Below are 17,235 nucleotides of genomic sequence, written 5' to 3' on the forward strand. Positions count from 1 at the left end.
ATTCCAGCACAATAGGCAAGCAGCCATCTGGGGTAAGACTACTGGGATGTGGCCTCAGAAAAAGCTTCCCGGGCAGCTGATTTGCCACCAGTTATTGAAACCCACTGGCTTGAAATGATTATACTGCAGATAGCTTCATAGTTAGCTCTGCAACTTCTATGGAAGGGGCCACCTGCTTTCTTCCTCAAGGTTCTCCAAACATAGACCCTGCCCCTCTCCCCATGCTGTCAAATCTCTGAACAGTTTTACAAAATTGTCTCACCGCCTATTCAAGGGTTGAAATAAACTATCAGCCGAAAGTAGAACTCCATCTGCTACAAGTGCAACTGAAATCAGCCTGCTCCCCTTTAAGGGCCACATGACAGTTTAGTTAACTACGTTCCCTGCAGCAACACTGACAGGAGGAGGGTCAGAGTCCACAGTTCCCTTGGAACCAAGAATAGTCTTCCCATTTAGTAACATCCCCCAGTCAGGAGCTCCCTCTGTCTCTGATCATCTTTCACCTTTAGAATTTCATGCCTTAATGGCCTTCATTTTTAATGTTTGTCTACAGCAACCTACTTCTAATTCTTTATGACTGGCACAGCAAATTAACTTTCCAGGGCCCACTTCTCATTGCCACAGAATTATGAATGGAAAATAATAGATTAAAAACACAGACATGGTAAATTGAATATAGCAAATAATTTATTAAAGCCAGGATGCATGAACATACTCTTAACACAAACACGGTTCAGCAGCAACCAGTTTATACAATTCATAACAGTACTACATGTCAGAAATTACAACTGTGGATATCAGATAAATTACACAAATTTAATTTTAAAACCCTGTTAAGTTATCGCTAACTCCTGCTACCACATACATATGCATTAAAGAAGTTAGAAAACTGTGATCTTCCTTTTCTGCTCTGCCTGTGTAGGAAACGACAGGCTGCTGCTGACCAGACACCACGAGGCTCTGAGGCTGGTGCTTTTCCCCCTACATCATAACCGATTTCAAATGGTGCTAGACAAAAACAGACTCTGAACACCAGGAGAAATCGGTCAGCCTGTGTAAGAGATGGGCCAGTGGTGGTCTTCAGGTCTGAACCTCACGGCAGACAAGTGACAAGTCTGAAGTCAGCTGTGCTGCAACCATGACTGAGTACTCCAGGCGTCTTCCAGGTACAGGCAGGAACTGATGTGGGTGAAGCAGTCCTCCAGGTATGGAGCACTCTCCCCTTCCCTGATACAATCAACACCCGAAACATCACTGGATGATGAGCAGTGCAGGTCAGGTCCAAGCCACCCTCCCCCTCCCATGAAATGATGGATAAATTAGATCACTCCCTGCCCCTGATCCATGCCCTTGCATTTATTTTAAACAACTTTCCCACTATCACTGCCTCTAAACCAAACAAGCTCAAGAGCAAATTTCACTATTCCAAATCTTCCCTTGACTTCTTGAAGGAAAGAGCCAGTCCTGTGTGCAGCTGCGCCCCTGTAGTCCAACTTCTGCTGTGCTGCAATTCTTACTCCTAAAACACTGATTTCAAATGGTGCTAGATACAAAGATGGAAAAATCTAAGCCACCATGTGAAACCAGCTTCCAGAAGAAGAGGATCTCGCTGAAGAAGGCGGGGAAGTGAAGTCAGAAGATCCAGTCTCAGCTCTGAGAATCATCTTGCCTGTCAGAGGCAGAGGACAGCCATACAATGCTGCTTGTAGCAGCGTCAGAGTCACAGACAACATTTTGAGAAGACAAGACCAATGTAAAGCTTATTCCCTGTATTAATTCACATTAGTTGTTAAAAATTATTATACACAATGAGCTAAAAGAACCAAGTCCATTACACACATGTACATCTACAAGACATTACTGTCTTGAATTTATGGAGTATTTCCCCAGATGCATAGTGGCATACATTGTATCACTCCCCTAGGACAGTTACCTATGAGATGTCAACTACTGAACACAAGTTTAGCCCCTAAGTCAGGACAACTATTCCATGAGTATTATTCAAAAAGAGCACATGTTCCTCCTTTCCATCTCATGACCCCATAGGCTGACAAATTGAATTAACCCAGAGTAACTTTAAAAGCTGGTATCTTATTGTATTATAGATAATCCTCTAACACAAAAATAAGGTAAGCTTTTAAAATTTATCTGAAAATAAGATTCACAAACTATGTTCCAAATTGGACTGCCTCTTTGCGATGTGTTTCCTCTGATGTCACAACACAGAGAAGAAAGACAATGAACCATATGTTTCAGTCTCTCCAGCAACTCTTTTTGTCCTCCAGATATAAGCTTATCTCTTTCTACAGCTTCCGACTGCTATAGGGTAATTTTTGAGCAAATATAATGTGAACATCCAGTGTCACAATACTTAGTCGTTCTAAGAGTCCAATGAAGCAGGTATTGTTCTGATGTTTGCACAAGAAACTGTAGACAGAACCAGATGGACTAATGTCTGTATTCCTGTTCCATTGCTGTTGCTCGGTCTGTACTGTGTGACTGTGATCTCCTTTCCCTTGAACTGAACTCTTACCTAGGCTGGGGAGGGGAATTTACTTCAGGCAATCCAGATAAAGTGGAAGAAACTCACTGTAACGCATACTATGTCTGGGTAAAGATGAGGGCACATGATGTTGTTACTGCAAGGGGTCAGGTAGTCTAGGAGAACCTACTTTTGCTCTGTTGTACCACGGTGCCTCTGTCCTGTCTAGCAATAGGGAAATTGATGGGAATGAAGCCTAACAATAACATTGATAGGCTTAGCTTCTAAGAAACTGAGCCAGCCAGAGGAGAAACAGAAGGCTCAGGAGCCTCCCTAGGATTCTCCAGGGTCTCAGCTACAGAAGAGTGCAGGCAAATCTATATGAGTTCCAGAGTGACAGTGATACTGGTTGCCAAAATTAGGGCCTTGTGAACAAGATGATAGGTTGCATATATATTACATGGCAGTTATTGACAAGGATCAAAACCCTGTAAATGAAGGGGACAGATGAGATTTACCTGTGATAATACTCAGCTTTTCTGATTTTCATTTCAGTCAAATTTTCTTAGCAACCTCTTATTGCTACAATTCTCAGTCTTCCTTCCTCTATGTAAAGGAAAGATATCCTGCAGGGATCCTGGGCACACCCTTCCTCCCAGAAGTCTCTGCCTCTGCTGTTACCTCCTTGGCAACTCTCCACCTACTCCTTCAGCTGCCACCCCACTTGTCCTGTCTCAGCTCTAGAAAGCTTTCTCCTAGGTTAGCCCAGTTTACCATCATTTAGAAAACAAAAATTTGTTTTGGTCCTCAGCATGGCATGAAGCTAATGTCTTTCTTCCTACCCAGTAAGTGAAATGCTGCCCAGGCCCAGGGGAGATGCTATGCTTGGCAAGGGGAAAGTACCAGTGAAGGAAAAGGTAAGGTCTAGGGTTCCACCCTTGGACTGCAAACCCTGTTTTCTGGTAGATAAGAACCACTGACAGTATGGTGACTTAAACACTAAGCTAAAGAAGAGGGAAAGAAAAGTAGTCCTAGCATTCAGACCCTTTCTCCATCCAACTCCACTCAGGCCTCAGCACCCCATAAAAGCAGGATCCATAGTCGGCTGGGCAATGTCTCTTTTCTGAAACAAGGTGATGATTCTTCACTAGTTTGGAATAGCTAGATGATTTGATGAAGGCTCTAGTTTTCTGGCACCAGGCCTGAGAGTCACCTGGATGTCCATGGCAGTGAGAGCAATGGGATCTCCCTCCTCAAATAGCTTCAAGTAAACTTCAAGCTACAGGGTTTGATGGGGCTGTCTAGAAAAGAAACCACCCTTCCTCATTTAGCAGTAATGAAAAGGTCACTGAGTAGGAAAAAAGTCTGGGACACCACTCTCCAGCCTCCATCTGTTCCTGTACCTATTTCTCTCTGGAGGTCATTCTACCCATCCATGACAGGACACTTCTTGGGCAAGGCAGGGGCCAGAGGGGCAAAGGCAAAGTCACTCCTTGTTAAATTAGAACACCAACTTGCCTACATGCTGAGAACAGGCCACTGCCGTCATCCTGAATGACTTTAGTGTATTCATCTGGAAAGAATAAGTTGGAAACTGGTCCTCTCTCTCTCTCTCTCTCTCTCTCTTTCTCTCTCTCTCTCTCTCTCTCTCTCTCACACACACACACACACACGCCAAGAGTTTTTAGGAAGGAAATAGCCAGAGGCAGCAACAGCATGCAAGAGAGGTACTGTAATCTGGAAAATTCATATTCTGTCCAGAGATATACAAAATTCACACAGAGAAAAAACAACCCCATACAGGTCAACAGTACAACTAAATGTTATAAACACTCTTCATGGGCCACTGGTTAAAAACAAAGATTTAAAAGTGACTAAAAACAAAGATTAAAAAGTGGTCTATGACCAGTTATGATCTTTAGAATCCTAGGCCCAGAACAGAACCCAAAAGAATGTGGGAAGAAAATTGGTGGGAGGGGGAAGATACTTGCCCCAGGAACCTCACCCTGTTGGCCCAGCCTGTGCTGTCTGATGTGCTCACATGCAGAACGTGGGAAGGTTCCAGCCAGGCAATAGCTTCTCCTTCCTGACCCAGCACTGGGTGCTGAGTCACAGTTATATGCATGAGAATTCCAGCCAGCGTGGGGGAGGGTGCCAGAAGCCAGCCATCCATTTCTTGCCTGCCTCTGAAGACTGATTCAGGGCTTCCCACCAGTGAGAAGAACTCATCTTTGGGAGGGGAGGCTAGGGGAGGTCTGAAGGTCTTTTTGAAAGAAAAGGGAACATCTTACCTCCAAGAGAGACTGCATATGTGAAATGAACAGGCTGCCTGGCTTCCTGTCACTCTCAGCAGTAGCCTAGGCCCAGCATCCAGGACATTTTGTCTTTGGCTGTCAGGGTAGGTAGGGAATGCTGCCAACAAGCTGTGGTTAATGAATCAGAGGAAAGGGTGATAAAATGAGGAATATATGTTGAAGATACATGGATAAAGAGGAATTTGGAGCTTGTTGGCCTAACATCCCTGACTACTGATTCCCAAAGTGGGCATAATATTCTTGAGACCCAGTGTGTTCCACACATGCCTGCTTGGGTAACCAAGGGAGAAGCAAGAACTTCAGAAGCCAACTAAGTTAGAGATATGGAGACCAACCACACTCTAAGACAGGGCATGGTACTACGGCTGCCTTTTAGGATGAAATACATATGGTAGGGAAGGGGAAAAGCAGGTACAAAGTGATGGCTAAAGCGCAATGTGCCCTCCTAGTGGCAGAGGGCTTTGCTCTCATAGGGAGGAGAAACACAGCCCAGAAGCATTGTTTACGGAAGCTGAAATGTGCACAAGAGGAAAGGTAAGCCTGCCTGTGATCTCCCAATGCCCACCATAAAGTTCATAGCCCCAGTCCTACATAGTCCACTCCCTTAACACTGAGAAATGGCCTGTATGGCTTCGTGGAGAAGGATTCGATAAGGACAGGTCAGGGAAGAGACAGCCAAGTCTAACTTCCCTATCTCATCCAGTCAGGACTGGTCAACTCCTCCTCCTCCTGCCAAGAAACAAGAGAAGGATAGACATAACATCCTATTTGGTGCCATCCTCACTGGATCATGTGTCTACTCTGGGTTCCCACGAATTCTCTGCAACAAGCCTCACTCTTCCTGTGGAGAGCAAAACACTCACAGAAGAAAGCATTTGTTAGCCATTCTTAGCACAGCCTTAGGCAGGCACCAGAAAGCCAGGGAGGATCCACTGATTTCCTAGTGGTAGTTCTGCCCAGTACCTGGGCACACACTTGGCAGTACATAGGCTGGAGCACACTACTGTGATGTATATATGGGTGCACTGCCCCAGGTCAGGGAGGGAGGCTGGGTTTAGAGAGATATGTTTAAGCCTGTAGGCAATACAAGCCCCAAACCCTATTTCACCTTTGGCAGTCCCAGCTAGTAGCAGCACCTATACTGCTATTTTAACCCTTTTCTGTTACAGCCTCTGTCTGCTAGTCTCAAGAACAATGAGAAGGAGGGAGGTGGGAGGAAAAGGGAAGGGGTGAGAGTTAGAAGAGGCAGAGAAGGAAGTTTCACAGTCTAGTGCATTCCCATCAGATCAGAGGGGAACATACACAACTTCCCCTTTACAAGCCCTTTTCTGTCCCCTTTCTGGACTGGGGGGATAGCTTAGCACTGGGCAGGGCAGGCACTCAGGTACCCAGCCAACTGGGCTCTCACAGGCTAAACCTCGAGCCTGGCATGTTCCCTGGGGTTATTACCCAGCATGCCCTTTTCCTCATTGGGGAGGCCGCACCCTCTTGTTTTCAAAGTTTTATAACTGTATTGTTTGTTGTCCAGCAGATTAAATTCTTTGGTGGCTGAGGAGGCAACAAGGGTGGGGGTGAAGAGAAAGGAGGAGAAAAAGGGAGAGAAAATACAAGTAACTTCTATTAAAACCAAAAGATTAAATGCATTCCTTTCGAACACAAAGTTCACCTGTTTTGGATAGCAGCCAGTGGCCAGAGGCAGTGTCCCCTCCCTCTCTGTGCCTATCCATTCTGGCCTTTTTCATCGAGTAGACTGGTATGTGGTCTCAGACATCCAAGACTGTCAAGATTAGAGCTAAAAAGAAGTAACAGCTAATCAGGTTCAGGATGCATACCTAAGCAACCACCCCACCTTAGGTACCTACTATAGGGTAAATGGATCTCTCCCAGGGTCTATAGGCAGCTAAATTCTGAAGACAGAAAGGTCCCTACAGTGAGCAGCCTGTTTATTTATACTACAAATCAAAGTCACTTATTCACTGATACCAGAAGACATGTATGTACTTCAAGAAAGCAGCAATGTAACCACACAGACTATTGCTGTGGGAAATGGTCTTATATCCTGTAAAGAGTTGTATTTGTACTGATTTCATAAAATGCTGATTGGCCAGTAGCCAGGCAGGAAGTATAGGTAGGGCAACAAGAACAGGAGAATTCTGGGAAGAGGAAAGGCTCAGTCTGTAGTCATCACCCAGACAGAGAGGAAGTTAGATGAGAATGCCTTGCTGACAAAAGGTACCAAGCCATGCAGCTAACACAGACAAGAAAAATGGGTTAATGTACAATTTAAGAGTTAGTTAATAAGAAAGTCTGAGCTATTAGGCCAACCAGTTTATAATTAATGTAGGCCTCTGTGTGTTTCTTTGGGACTGAATGACTGTGGGACCAGAAGGGAGAGAAACCACTGTCAACAGACTATAGTCAGCCTTCCACATCCCCAGGTTCTGTCTCCCTGCACTCCAGTTATTATGCATAAATATATATATATACATATATATATGAACTACATATTTATATGCACAGATTTTTTTGCTACTATCTTCTAAAGAATTCTTAAAACAATTATTTGACAGCATTTGCTTTGAGTTAGGTATTATAGAAATCTGGGCATGGTTTAAAGTTCATGAGAGGATATGTATAAAATTAAGTTAAAAAAACTCATTTCACAGAAGGACTTCAGCATCTGTGGATCCAATCCTCCACAGATAGGAAATGACTATATTCAGAAATGGCTAAGGAATGTAAAAGAGTAGGAAACAAAAGAAAGGAGGAAGAAAGTCAATACAGGCCTGTCTTATTGAGTCTCCTGATACAAAGTCTACAGCTAGCAATAACTCAAATGGACATAGGATTTTCCATACTTAATATAACTTTCATTGAGCCATTAACTAATTATTTCACACTCTGGGTTTCCTCTAAGTAGTATGTCCACTTGAACATACACCTAAGCCTTTAGCACCAAAAACAATGCCTATGACTTTTAGAGCTGAGTCTACGCTGAAACTCTACTCTTACCTTCTTTCTAGAATACATCACCTGATCTTACTTTCTCTATTACCTTTCCCCGCAACCACAATGATTGTCAAGAGTCCCCTTCATTGGGAGTAATAGCCCAGGGTAAGAGCAGTAATGATACAAATACAGAAATAGAACAGATCTTCCTTAGGAGATATAAGAGACAGCATATACTTTCTCTACTTTTTATATAAGAATTAAGAATAGTTCCTATAAGCTCAGTGGCAGAAATTCTCTCTGCAAAGGAAAACAGATTATTGCTCCAGATCTGTGCCGACATTGTCTCTGCTACTCTCCCAGCTTGAGGATGCCACAAAGGCAGCCAGGGTTGATTAAAGGTAGAACCAAGGAACCACTTTATATCCTGATATCTAACTATGTAACACATTAGCCAATGCTTCCAGTGGGTGATTTATGTTAGTCAGCAAACAGATAACACAGACACAACACACATGCTGGGAAAGCTCCAGGCATCCCTCACAAATAGAATGGGAAAACCTGAGTTGCCACAGTGAGACTTCCTTTACTAGTGAGCAACACACAGCAGAAACATGCCCAGATTCAGAGAAAATATTCTGAAGATGTCAAAAAGGCTCAACAAGAACTCTTTTCAGGATCATGGGCAACGCCTGGCATTTTAGCCAAATGCAAGTCAGCTCTCACAAGAGCTCTAAGCAATCAGAGAAACAGAAGGAGAGTAAAGATATTCTTGGTTCTCCTCTCTAATGTGTAAAGAAAGAAGTGAAGGCCTCAGAGATCCAGAATACTGCCAAGGACCTCAGTGCTCCACTCCCTAGTCTAGCTGGAGTAGAAGACCTGGGTTGGAAATCCAAAGCTGGGAACAAGCCATTAGGCCCTGAGAGGGCTCTTTATGGCTCAGTTAAGTCATGACAAGGCCAATATTATCCCTCTGCTCAGTGCTGTGAAACCCAGTGAACCAGCTAATGTGAAGAGATCTAAGTGTGTAACACTCCTGAGAATCCTTAAGACTTCTCCACATGTTCCTAAGCCCAGGGGCTCCTACCCAGGCAGCTTTGGAGATTTGTAGACAGACTAGAGTTCCAACCACAAAAGAAAAGAAGGCTAAATAAATGCAAAGTAAGTCCTCTTGGCACAGGGGCAGGCCTTAAACAGAATACCTTCCTTGAACATACAGGGTCTTTCAATCTAAGTCCTGCACCACAGCCAGCTCCCATGTGTGTGCACATCTCCCACATCACTAAGAGGAAACAGTGTCCTATCCTGTCACCTGGTAGGTCCTCACCAAGTTCTTTCATTCACTTAATTCCTTCTCTTCACAGTCACCCACCCAAAAATCCATTCCTACTACCTACGCAAAATCCATCACCAACCCTCATTTACACTAGAACTAGGGTGTCTCCATGGAACAAAACTTGGCTGCTCTTAGGCCTCCAAGATCCTTCCTTTCTCCCTCTCAGCAACTTAGGTTCATTTTCCTGGCCTTGAGTTTCTAGCTAAGCAAAATCTCCACGAACAACGATGGCACTATGGGGCTCCCTTCATCTTATCCCTGTACTCTACCCACAAAGTCATGGCTCTGCAGCATCAGGCTCTGTACAGACCATGGGGCCTCAAGAGTATTTTCTTGCTTATTAGCCCATAAGCAGTTGGAAAGAGCCAGCAAGGAACCAAACCCAGTGTATGCTTTCCTCATAACCACTGACCAGGAAAATGAAGGAAAGCAAGGCCCTTCTACAGATTGAAGGCTGATTAGAAGGACAGTATCTCTTACTTATCCCAGAGGCAGGCCATAAATATAAAAAAGTGACCTGTGAGAATTCATATCCTCCTCTAAAGCTGCAGTCTTGGGGACAAACCCAAGCCAGAGGATAAAGCCAAGATATCCACTGAACAATTTATAGCCCTAGTAAGAAAAGGATACAGTGGAATCCAGATGGTGTGGACCAATCAAGTCCCTGGGTAGGGAACCTTGCATTTTACTATATTGCCAGCCATGCCAATTCAGCTTCAGTATCACAGCTGTCTTCCAGAACTCACAGACCCAGAGGCCAAGGAAAAAGTGTCAGGCATGCTTAGATCCTTCAAGGCATGCTAACTGTCCTTCCGGCTTGGCTGGCAACACACAGCAGAAGCTAGGTCTGAAAGAGGGAAATGGGCAGGGTGGCACACCCCTAATTCACAGAGACAGCTGTGTGACAAAAGGCAAAGCCAAGATCCTTTCTGCTCTGTACCCACGTTCCCAATCAGGCAAAGGAAGGGCTGTGAATGGCAGCAGAGGTCACCAGAGTTGGGCACAAGACACACAGTTCTCAATCACGGCCATCAGCATGTCTGGTTTCAGGTCTCCAGTGGGGCTCATCTTGAAGAACCCAGAATTGATTCCTTTCCACTTCCCAGCTATAGAGCTGACTGAAATCACCTCTTTGTTTAAAGTTCGGCCCCTCAGCCCCTTCGATATCCTCACAGACCACTGATGCAGTGACTGAACTTGTCTAGCTCCTTGAAATAACAGATAACTCATCCAAATTGACCTTTCTTGGCGGGGATCTCAAAGGCTTGTCTCAAAGGGAGAGACAAGACAATTAAACATGTGAGGTGGGATTCATTAATCTTCCGTGGGCAGCAGTGAGAGAGCAAGGAAGGTGAAACACAATGCCAGCAGAGTAACTGCACGAGCTGGCTGGGACTGAGATTCCACAGGTACCTAGTAGGATTATCCGGGATTATTTCTTTTCTCCTTAGACCCTAGACACCTGGCTGTGTTAGTTCCCACTAACTCTAGGGGCCAAGAACACTGCCAGCAATGATACACAGGGATTTCTGACTATCACAGCAAGCACCAGCTGTCTGTTTTCCGGTTTGTGTCTACAATGGAGCTGCCTTCCCAGTTTTGAGGGAGATCATCACTTTAACTCAATAGTGCTGTTGTTGTAAGGCAGAGGAAAAGTGTTTCCCTGTCAAGTGCCTGGAAATATTTTGAAGACAACTGAAGACCTAAAGAATAAAATGATCCATTCAAAGGAAAACCCCATGCAGAGAAAAATCCAGAATCCAGTCACTGCTCAGCCTAGTCTAAACTTTAGACCCCAGACCTAGCCTAACTCCCTTATAGGCTAAGTGTATCCAGAGTAAGGCAAACACCCATTCTGCACAGGAAAGAACATGTTTGAGCCCTGGGCAGCTCCCAGAACCTTAGGGGTTCCAACGGGAATTGAACCCAGAATTGATTCCTTTCCACTTCCCAGCTATAGAGCTGACTGAAATCACCTCTTTGTTTAAAGTTCTGCCCCTCCACCGCCTCGATATTCTCACAGACCACTGATGCAGTGACTGAACTTGTCTAGCTCCTTGAAATAACAGATAACTCATCCAAATTGACCTCAGATTAGATGTCAGCAGCCAGGAAGCTTTCTTTCCCTCACCATGGGAAGTAAAGGTGCCTTGGTACTGCCATACCCTGTCTACAGTGCTGCCCAGATATCTACAAGTTGAGCAGGATGACCTTACCCCAGCACCCTGCCAGTTACCCCATTCATAGAAAAGCCAGGAATGGAAGAATGGAGAGAAAAGAACAACTGTAGGAGATTCTGAATGGTAAAGTTTGAGGGAACAGATCCAGGGAGCAGCCACACTCCAGCTGCCTGGGAGGCAGACTCAGGCCTTTCATTTGTTGCTTCTAGTTTTTAATCAACAGCTGGATATTTAGTCTACCAGCAAGACTAGGTCGCTGTTACATCAGACCACACCTGAAGTCAAGGAACCATACAAATTGGTGGCTCTGGAGTACCTACAAGAAGAAAAAGACTACCTAACCTACCATGATCCATCACCCAACACTATGGGTTTACTCACTACCCACCTTCCTTCCCATGACAATTTCCTTTCCCTGTCTTGCTATAGGGGATGAAGATTAAAAAAAAAAAAAAGATATGGCTCTTGGACCAGTAGCTGAGAATGCCCTCATTCATCCTAAAGAAAAAAAAAATCAAAGGGAAGAGGAAGGGGTGTGGGAAAGCACAGAGTCAGAGGTCCGGAAGAGTGAAGAAAGGTCAAAAGATATTCGTGAGCAGGGCAAGTCAAGCAGGAAACAGAGGAGACTCTGGAAACTGGTATTTAAGGAAGGGCATAACCACCTTTGACAATATTGAGTGTCCCAGTCTTTCCTTCTCTAAACATGGCGTCCTACTGGCCCTCATCCCACCTCAGCAACTTCATTCAGCACCTGAAACAGGAAAAGGAAGAGTAAGTATGGCAGATCCAAGCCAGATATGGACATATACAACTTCCAGCCTTGGAGATAACTCACGCTCCACATTGTGGTTATGATAGAAGTACTCTTCTCCCACAGGGAAGGGTAGACATGCCTGATAAGAACTGCTTAGCTCAGGGCTATATATAGTTGAGGTTCCTACCAGCCTGGAGATTTGGAACTAGAACTTGGCAGATCTATGCTAAGTGCTGGCAAGGACCATTCCCATGCAGCTAGCCAGTGAGGAGTCTTAACAGCACAGGCTGGGCATAGTGAGTGCAGCAGGGTCCTTCATGAGGGTATTAGAACTCCTCACCAAGGACATGGTTACTGGATCCATTTTAGAGAAAATTGGTTTTTAAAGTGTGAGCCTAAGGGAGATATGTGGTGGCTGAACAATAAGTTCCAGCCTTTGCTTCTGAAGGACAAAGGGAGGACACATAGGAGAGGAAGAAGGTATAGCAGCCCAGAATTATAAATACCTATTCATTTTGCATATCTGAAAGCAGAAAAAAACATACAAGAATGAAGACGAACACTTACCTACTGAAAGCAGAGTGGTCAAGCAGCTCCTCTTTTCTGTTCCATAACAATGCAAGCAAACTGTTCTAGCCAGCAGAATTATGACTTAGATGCACAAACATCATCCTCAGCTGAGCCTGAGTTGCCAAGAGGTTGTCAACTACTTACAGATAGAGCAGTACTCTGTCACGTTCTCTGTTGGGAAGAGAAAGAAAGGTAGATCAGCTGGGCTCTGCTCACAAAACCAATCAAGCAATGATCTGCAATTAGATTTTATATGTAGCCCCTGGGACAATAGTCCTCAGCTGTGACAGATGCAAACTAACCCTGGGCAGAGCAATGTGGAGAAGGATCAGTACTGGTGGGTACAACATCTGACTGAGTACCTATCTACCATCCTGCTGTCAGGGACACACACACAACAGAGTTCTCTGAAACATGGCATTAAGGGTTTCATCATATGCATAGCTCAGAACCAATAAGTATGACCCCCAAGTTCCCAATTCCTACACTTATACAAACTTTCTAGTCAAGATGTTCTCTACTCAGACACAAATGCTAGAGGCTTCAAATACCTTTAAGAGCACTGTGAGTACAGACAGCTCGTTCATACGCCTGTTGTGCCCCACTGTGCTGTGATCTCAGTCATAGCTTCCTGCCCCCATTTGGTTCTCAGGCTCAGGAGATGTACCTCCTAAAGATCCCAAATGAGTCATTCTAGGTGGTCTTTGGGTAGAAAAAGCAAATGTCTACACTAAAATCAATGGCTAAAAAATTAAAAGTGGTACCTGGAAAAAGCTGGATGAAGTTCAGGGTCAGGATGTCCCTCATTTCCAAACTTAAATTGTTTGTTACTCACCCTAGGCTGTGTCAAGGAAACCAGAGAGAAAACCTAATAATTTGACCAGGATGCAATTGCAACAGAGGCACGATGGGTGGGGCAGGGCATCATGTGCCTTTAGCACAATGCTGCAGGAAAAGCCTAGAACTCTGAGCTTCCACAATGATGTGCTAACGGGGGCAGAAGGAAGATGGGGAAAAAATTCATGTCAGAGGAAGTGAGGAAGATGTAAGGAAAAAAGTAAGCTCTGTCACACCACCTCAAGGAAAGAGAAAGCTGACATACTGCAGAGGAGATCCCTTCAGGTTAGGGCAAGTGAGGAGGACCACCACCCACACAAATCTCAGAAGATAAAGAGTATTCCGACATCTTGCCTCCACTGGAGCATCTACTCCAGGGAATTATAGTACACTCTCATGGAGGATCTCCTTGCCCAGTCTTGAGAAGGAGTCACCTTCTACCCTCAACAAGACCAGCACACCCATCTCATAGAGACCCACTGAGAAATCCCAAAGGAGTATCCAGCTCCAGAAATATGTCTAACATTTGGGACCAGTGAAAATAATTTTTTTTAAGAAGAAAAAAGGAGAAGGAAGAGAGGAAAGGAGGGAGGGAGGAGAGAAGAAAGGAGGCGCGGGCAAAAGGTACTGTTTTCTGAGCTCGCTGACTAACACAATCATCTATCTCTCCTCTGAATTTAAAATCCAAAGGTCTCAGAACACTTGTGAGCGGTCTGGTTCTCCCAACCCCTGAAGCCTAGCAGTGGTCTTCTTAATACTCAGCCCTCCCTAAAAATGACCCAAGGCTGAGAATTGGTCTAGAGCCCCAATGAGCTGTTTTTGCTGCTTTCATATTGTCAGAACATTCTGGCTGTTCGGCTGAGAGCTCCATCTCCAGGCTCCCAATACACTGAGTCATCTTCCAACGAGGAAAAAAAAGGAAACACACACACACACACACACACACACACACACACACAACAAAGCAGCCGTCACTAGGGCCTAGACTGCTGTTGACAGGATTCTCAGCTACATAGCCCAGAATTGGTGATGAGGGGCATCAGGGTGCTCAGAGCATCAGCCACTGTAGAGATTCAGCAAGAAGAGAAACAAACCTAGGATCAAAAGGCTATCAAGAACATTCCCTGCTTAAACCCCGTTCTGCTACCACCCCTTTGTTTCCTGCTTCAGAAACAAGGGGGCAACCATCCCTGGGAGAACACCACCACCTTGCAGGCCTGAGGTCCAAACTACCAAGACACTCTCCTTTATGTTTGCTGTGACAGCATGGGAGTATATAATTCTCCCCTAATTTGCTAGTCACCTGTTATTCTCTCATTTTACATGCCCAGTAAGTCCCCAGGCAGGGAAAGAGGGCTTCCGGCAAATCTACAAAGAACAGACAATACAACAGACATGCCTATAGAACACGCTTCTTCTAGGGCTCTACTTCATAAACTAAGGTCACATATATGGGTGAGAAATAGAATGACCTGTCTAAAGTCACCCAACTGAGACTGGAGTACAGACCAAGTATGTGCAGCCCAATGTGTACACCTGAATCAACAGGGCTTACTCTCCTCTGAAGGTGTGCCTACCTACCCACCTCTGGCTGATCTTCCATGGGGAAGACAAGCAAAACAACTGAGGTCTGTTCATTTCAGGACAAAAAATATATCACCTTGACTGAATCTGGCCGAGAAGGAAGAGAGGAGAATGTTATAAAGTAGGTATAGGTATGGACCAGCTGAATGACCTGACACAGTGTTAAGAGGAGTGTGTCACTTTCTAACATCTAGAAAACATGGATTACACAGGAAAAAGACTTTGGAAACTGGGGCTCTTGTCAGCCACAGAACTCTCCTCAAAGGGTTGTGATAAAAAATAAACACGTAACTGTTCTTGAAGTGTCTAACATGGCATCTGGCAACAGAAGCTCAGAATATTCCTCCCCCTTCACCAGGCTTCTTGTTAAATTACAAACTCTGATAGAAAACACATGGAATAACACACAACGAAATACCATGAAAGAAAGGAGACTTGTAACAGCGGTTTTTTCCTTAGAGGGTGCTCAGGGAGAGGTCCATGAAGACAATGGGACTGCAACAGGTAGAAAGCAGGCAGGGAAAACACCAGTATTGAAAAAGCAGAGAAATATGAGTTGGTCGGTTTTTACCTGAGGAAGGCTTCTTTGGAAAGCTAAGGCCACTTTCAGAGAGTCCTGAATATCCTACTGATTGGGAGGAATTTCAACTTGACAATGATAGGAAACCATTTTAAATCTCTGAGCAGGAAGACAAGATGGCCGCTATCCGCAGCAGGGCCTAGAAAGGGTTGGGCAGCAGGGAGCCTCACTAGAAGACAGCAGTTAGAACGGTAGTCCTGTAGCCCTGGCAGGGGACATGGAGGAAAGGCAAGGCCATCTGACCAAAAGCTGCTGCCTGCTGTGTCTCTCACCCCCATCCCCACCCCCATGTGGAGGCTGCCAGAGACAGAGCCCATTTGCAGAGCACAAACCACAGGTCTGCCACATCTGAGATGAGCTGCTGGGTCTGCCTCTACTCTCCTCAAACACTAGGCTCTTCATAGCACATCTCTGAGTTTTAGGCTAACTAGGGCATGGAAGCCAAGTGCCCACACTTTAAAGATGGGACCCCAGGCCATAGGACCCTGACCCAGGTTTCCATTTCGACCCCCCACCCAGTGCTGTGACCCAGGGTGGGATCAGGCAGTTCTGCTTCCAGACCACCTTCACTCAATGCAGCAATCATTGCTATATCCATCTATATAGCACCTGCACCCCTCTACCACAGACCCTGACTCCCACCCACTTCTCCGAATAGGCAGAGCTGGGCCAGTAAAAGCAACAGCACCAGCCACCATGTGGAAGACCAGCAGAGATGCCTTCAAAATGGCAGCCTCAAAGGAATCTGGAACCCAGGGAAAGGAAAGCTAGAGACGTGGAAGGGGAACTGCCAACCCCTCCCAATAGGGTTTCACACCTTCCCTCATACTAATACTGTGTCAGATCTTCCTCACAAAGTCCCTGCCCCCAAACCAGATAGGATAAAAGGGAAAGGAGGACACTACCCCCACCTCCAAGCCCCAGGGACCATACATGACACAGGGTACTCAGAAGAACATTCTGGAGCCCATGTCCCCAGATGAGATAGCAGACCACTTCTGTACTGAAATTTGGTAACTAAGTGGACAAAGGCTAGCCAGCCCATACATGTTCCCTAGCAGACCCTCAGCTGTGAGCTCCACGTAGTGAGGAGGTAGGGCTGCAAAGCAGGCTTGAGAAGGCACAGGCCACCCTGAGTTATATAACAATCAGGGAGGTGTTTGTCCCAGGCCAGAGACCCAGGGCGCACTGCGCTCTGGATGCGCAGTCATGGGTGGGGCCACTGTACATGGCACAGGGCCCAGCAAACCCCCTCCCACAAATGAGACCCACCACAAGGACAACACAGGATGCTAGCATTCTGATTTTCCAGCTTCCCTCCCCCAATACCAGACAGTTGCCGCTGCCCCAGTTTTATTCTCCATCTCTTAGTTCCCTAGACTGACAAATCATTCTAACAGGAGTCCTTCGAACCTCCACCCACTCACTTTTCGGGAAACCTTACAACAGCCAGTTTCCAAGCAATGTCCTGAGGTTAGTCCCACGGCTCACCTTTCCAAACACAAGATAGCAGCAGCTTCCAAAAGGCAGGTTCTTCCAAGAGTCTGAGGCCCTTTGGATGACCAGAGCATCAGTGTAGATCCCTTCACCTGGGAGCAGACCACTCAGTGGGAAGCCCAGGGTAGTAGTGACAGCAACAGCAACTCTG

The 17,235-nt window shown here is 45.5% G+C and overlaps 1 long non-coding RNA gene across 1 annotated transcript; it reads right to left on the reverse strand.

The window, feature by feature from the left end:
- Positions 1 to 665: 665 nt before the first annotated feature.
- Positions 666 to 12,751, reverse strand: LOC148121964 (uncharacterized). The gene is made up of 2 exons (XR_015737819.1): positions 12,584 to 12,751; positions 666 to 12,013 (listed from the first exon to the last, which is right to left on the reverse strand). It is a non-coding gene; the product is annotated as an uncharacterized LOC148121964 (long non-coding RNA).
- Between the last annotated feature and the right edge of the window lie 4,484 nt (positions 12,752 to 17,235).

The sequence above is a fragment of the Myodes glareolus genome, chromosome 5 (genome assembly GCF_982192425.1).
Source record: "Myodes glareolus chromosome 5, mMyoGla1.1, whole genome shotgun sequence".
Lineage (NCBI taxonomy): Eukaryota > Metazoa > Chordata > Mammalia > Rodentia > Cricetidae > Myodes > Myodes glareolus.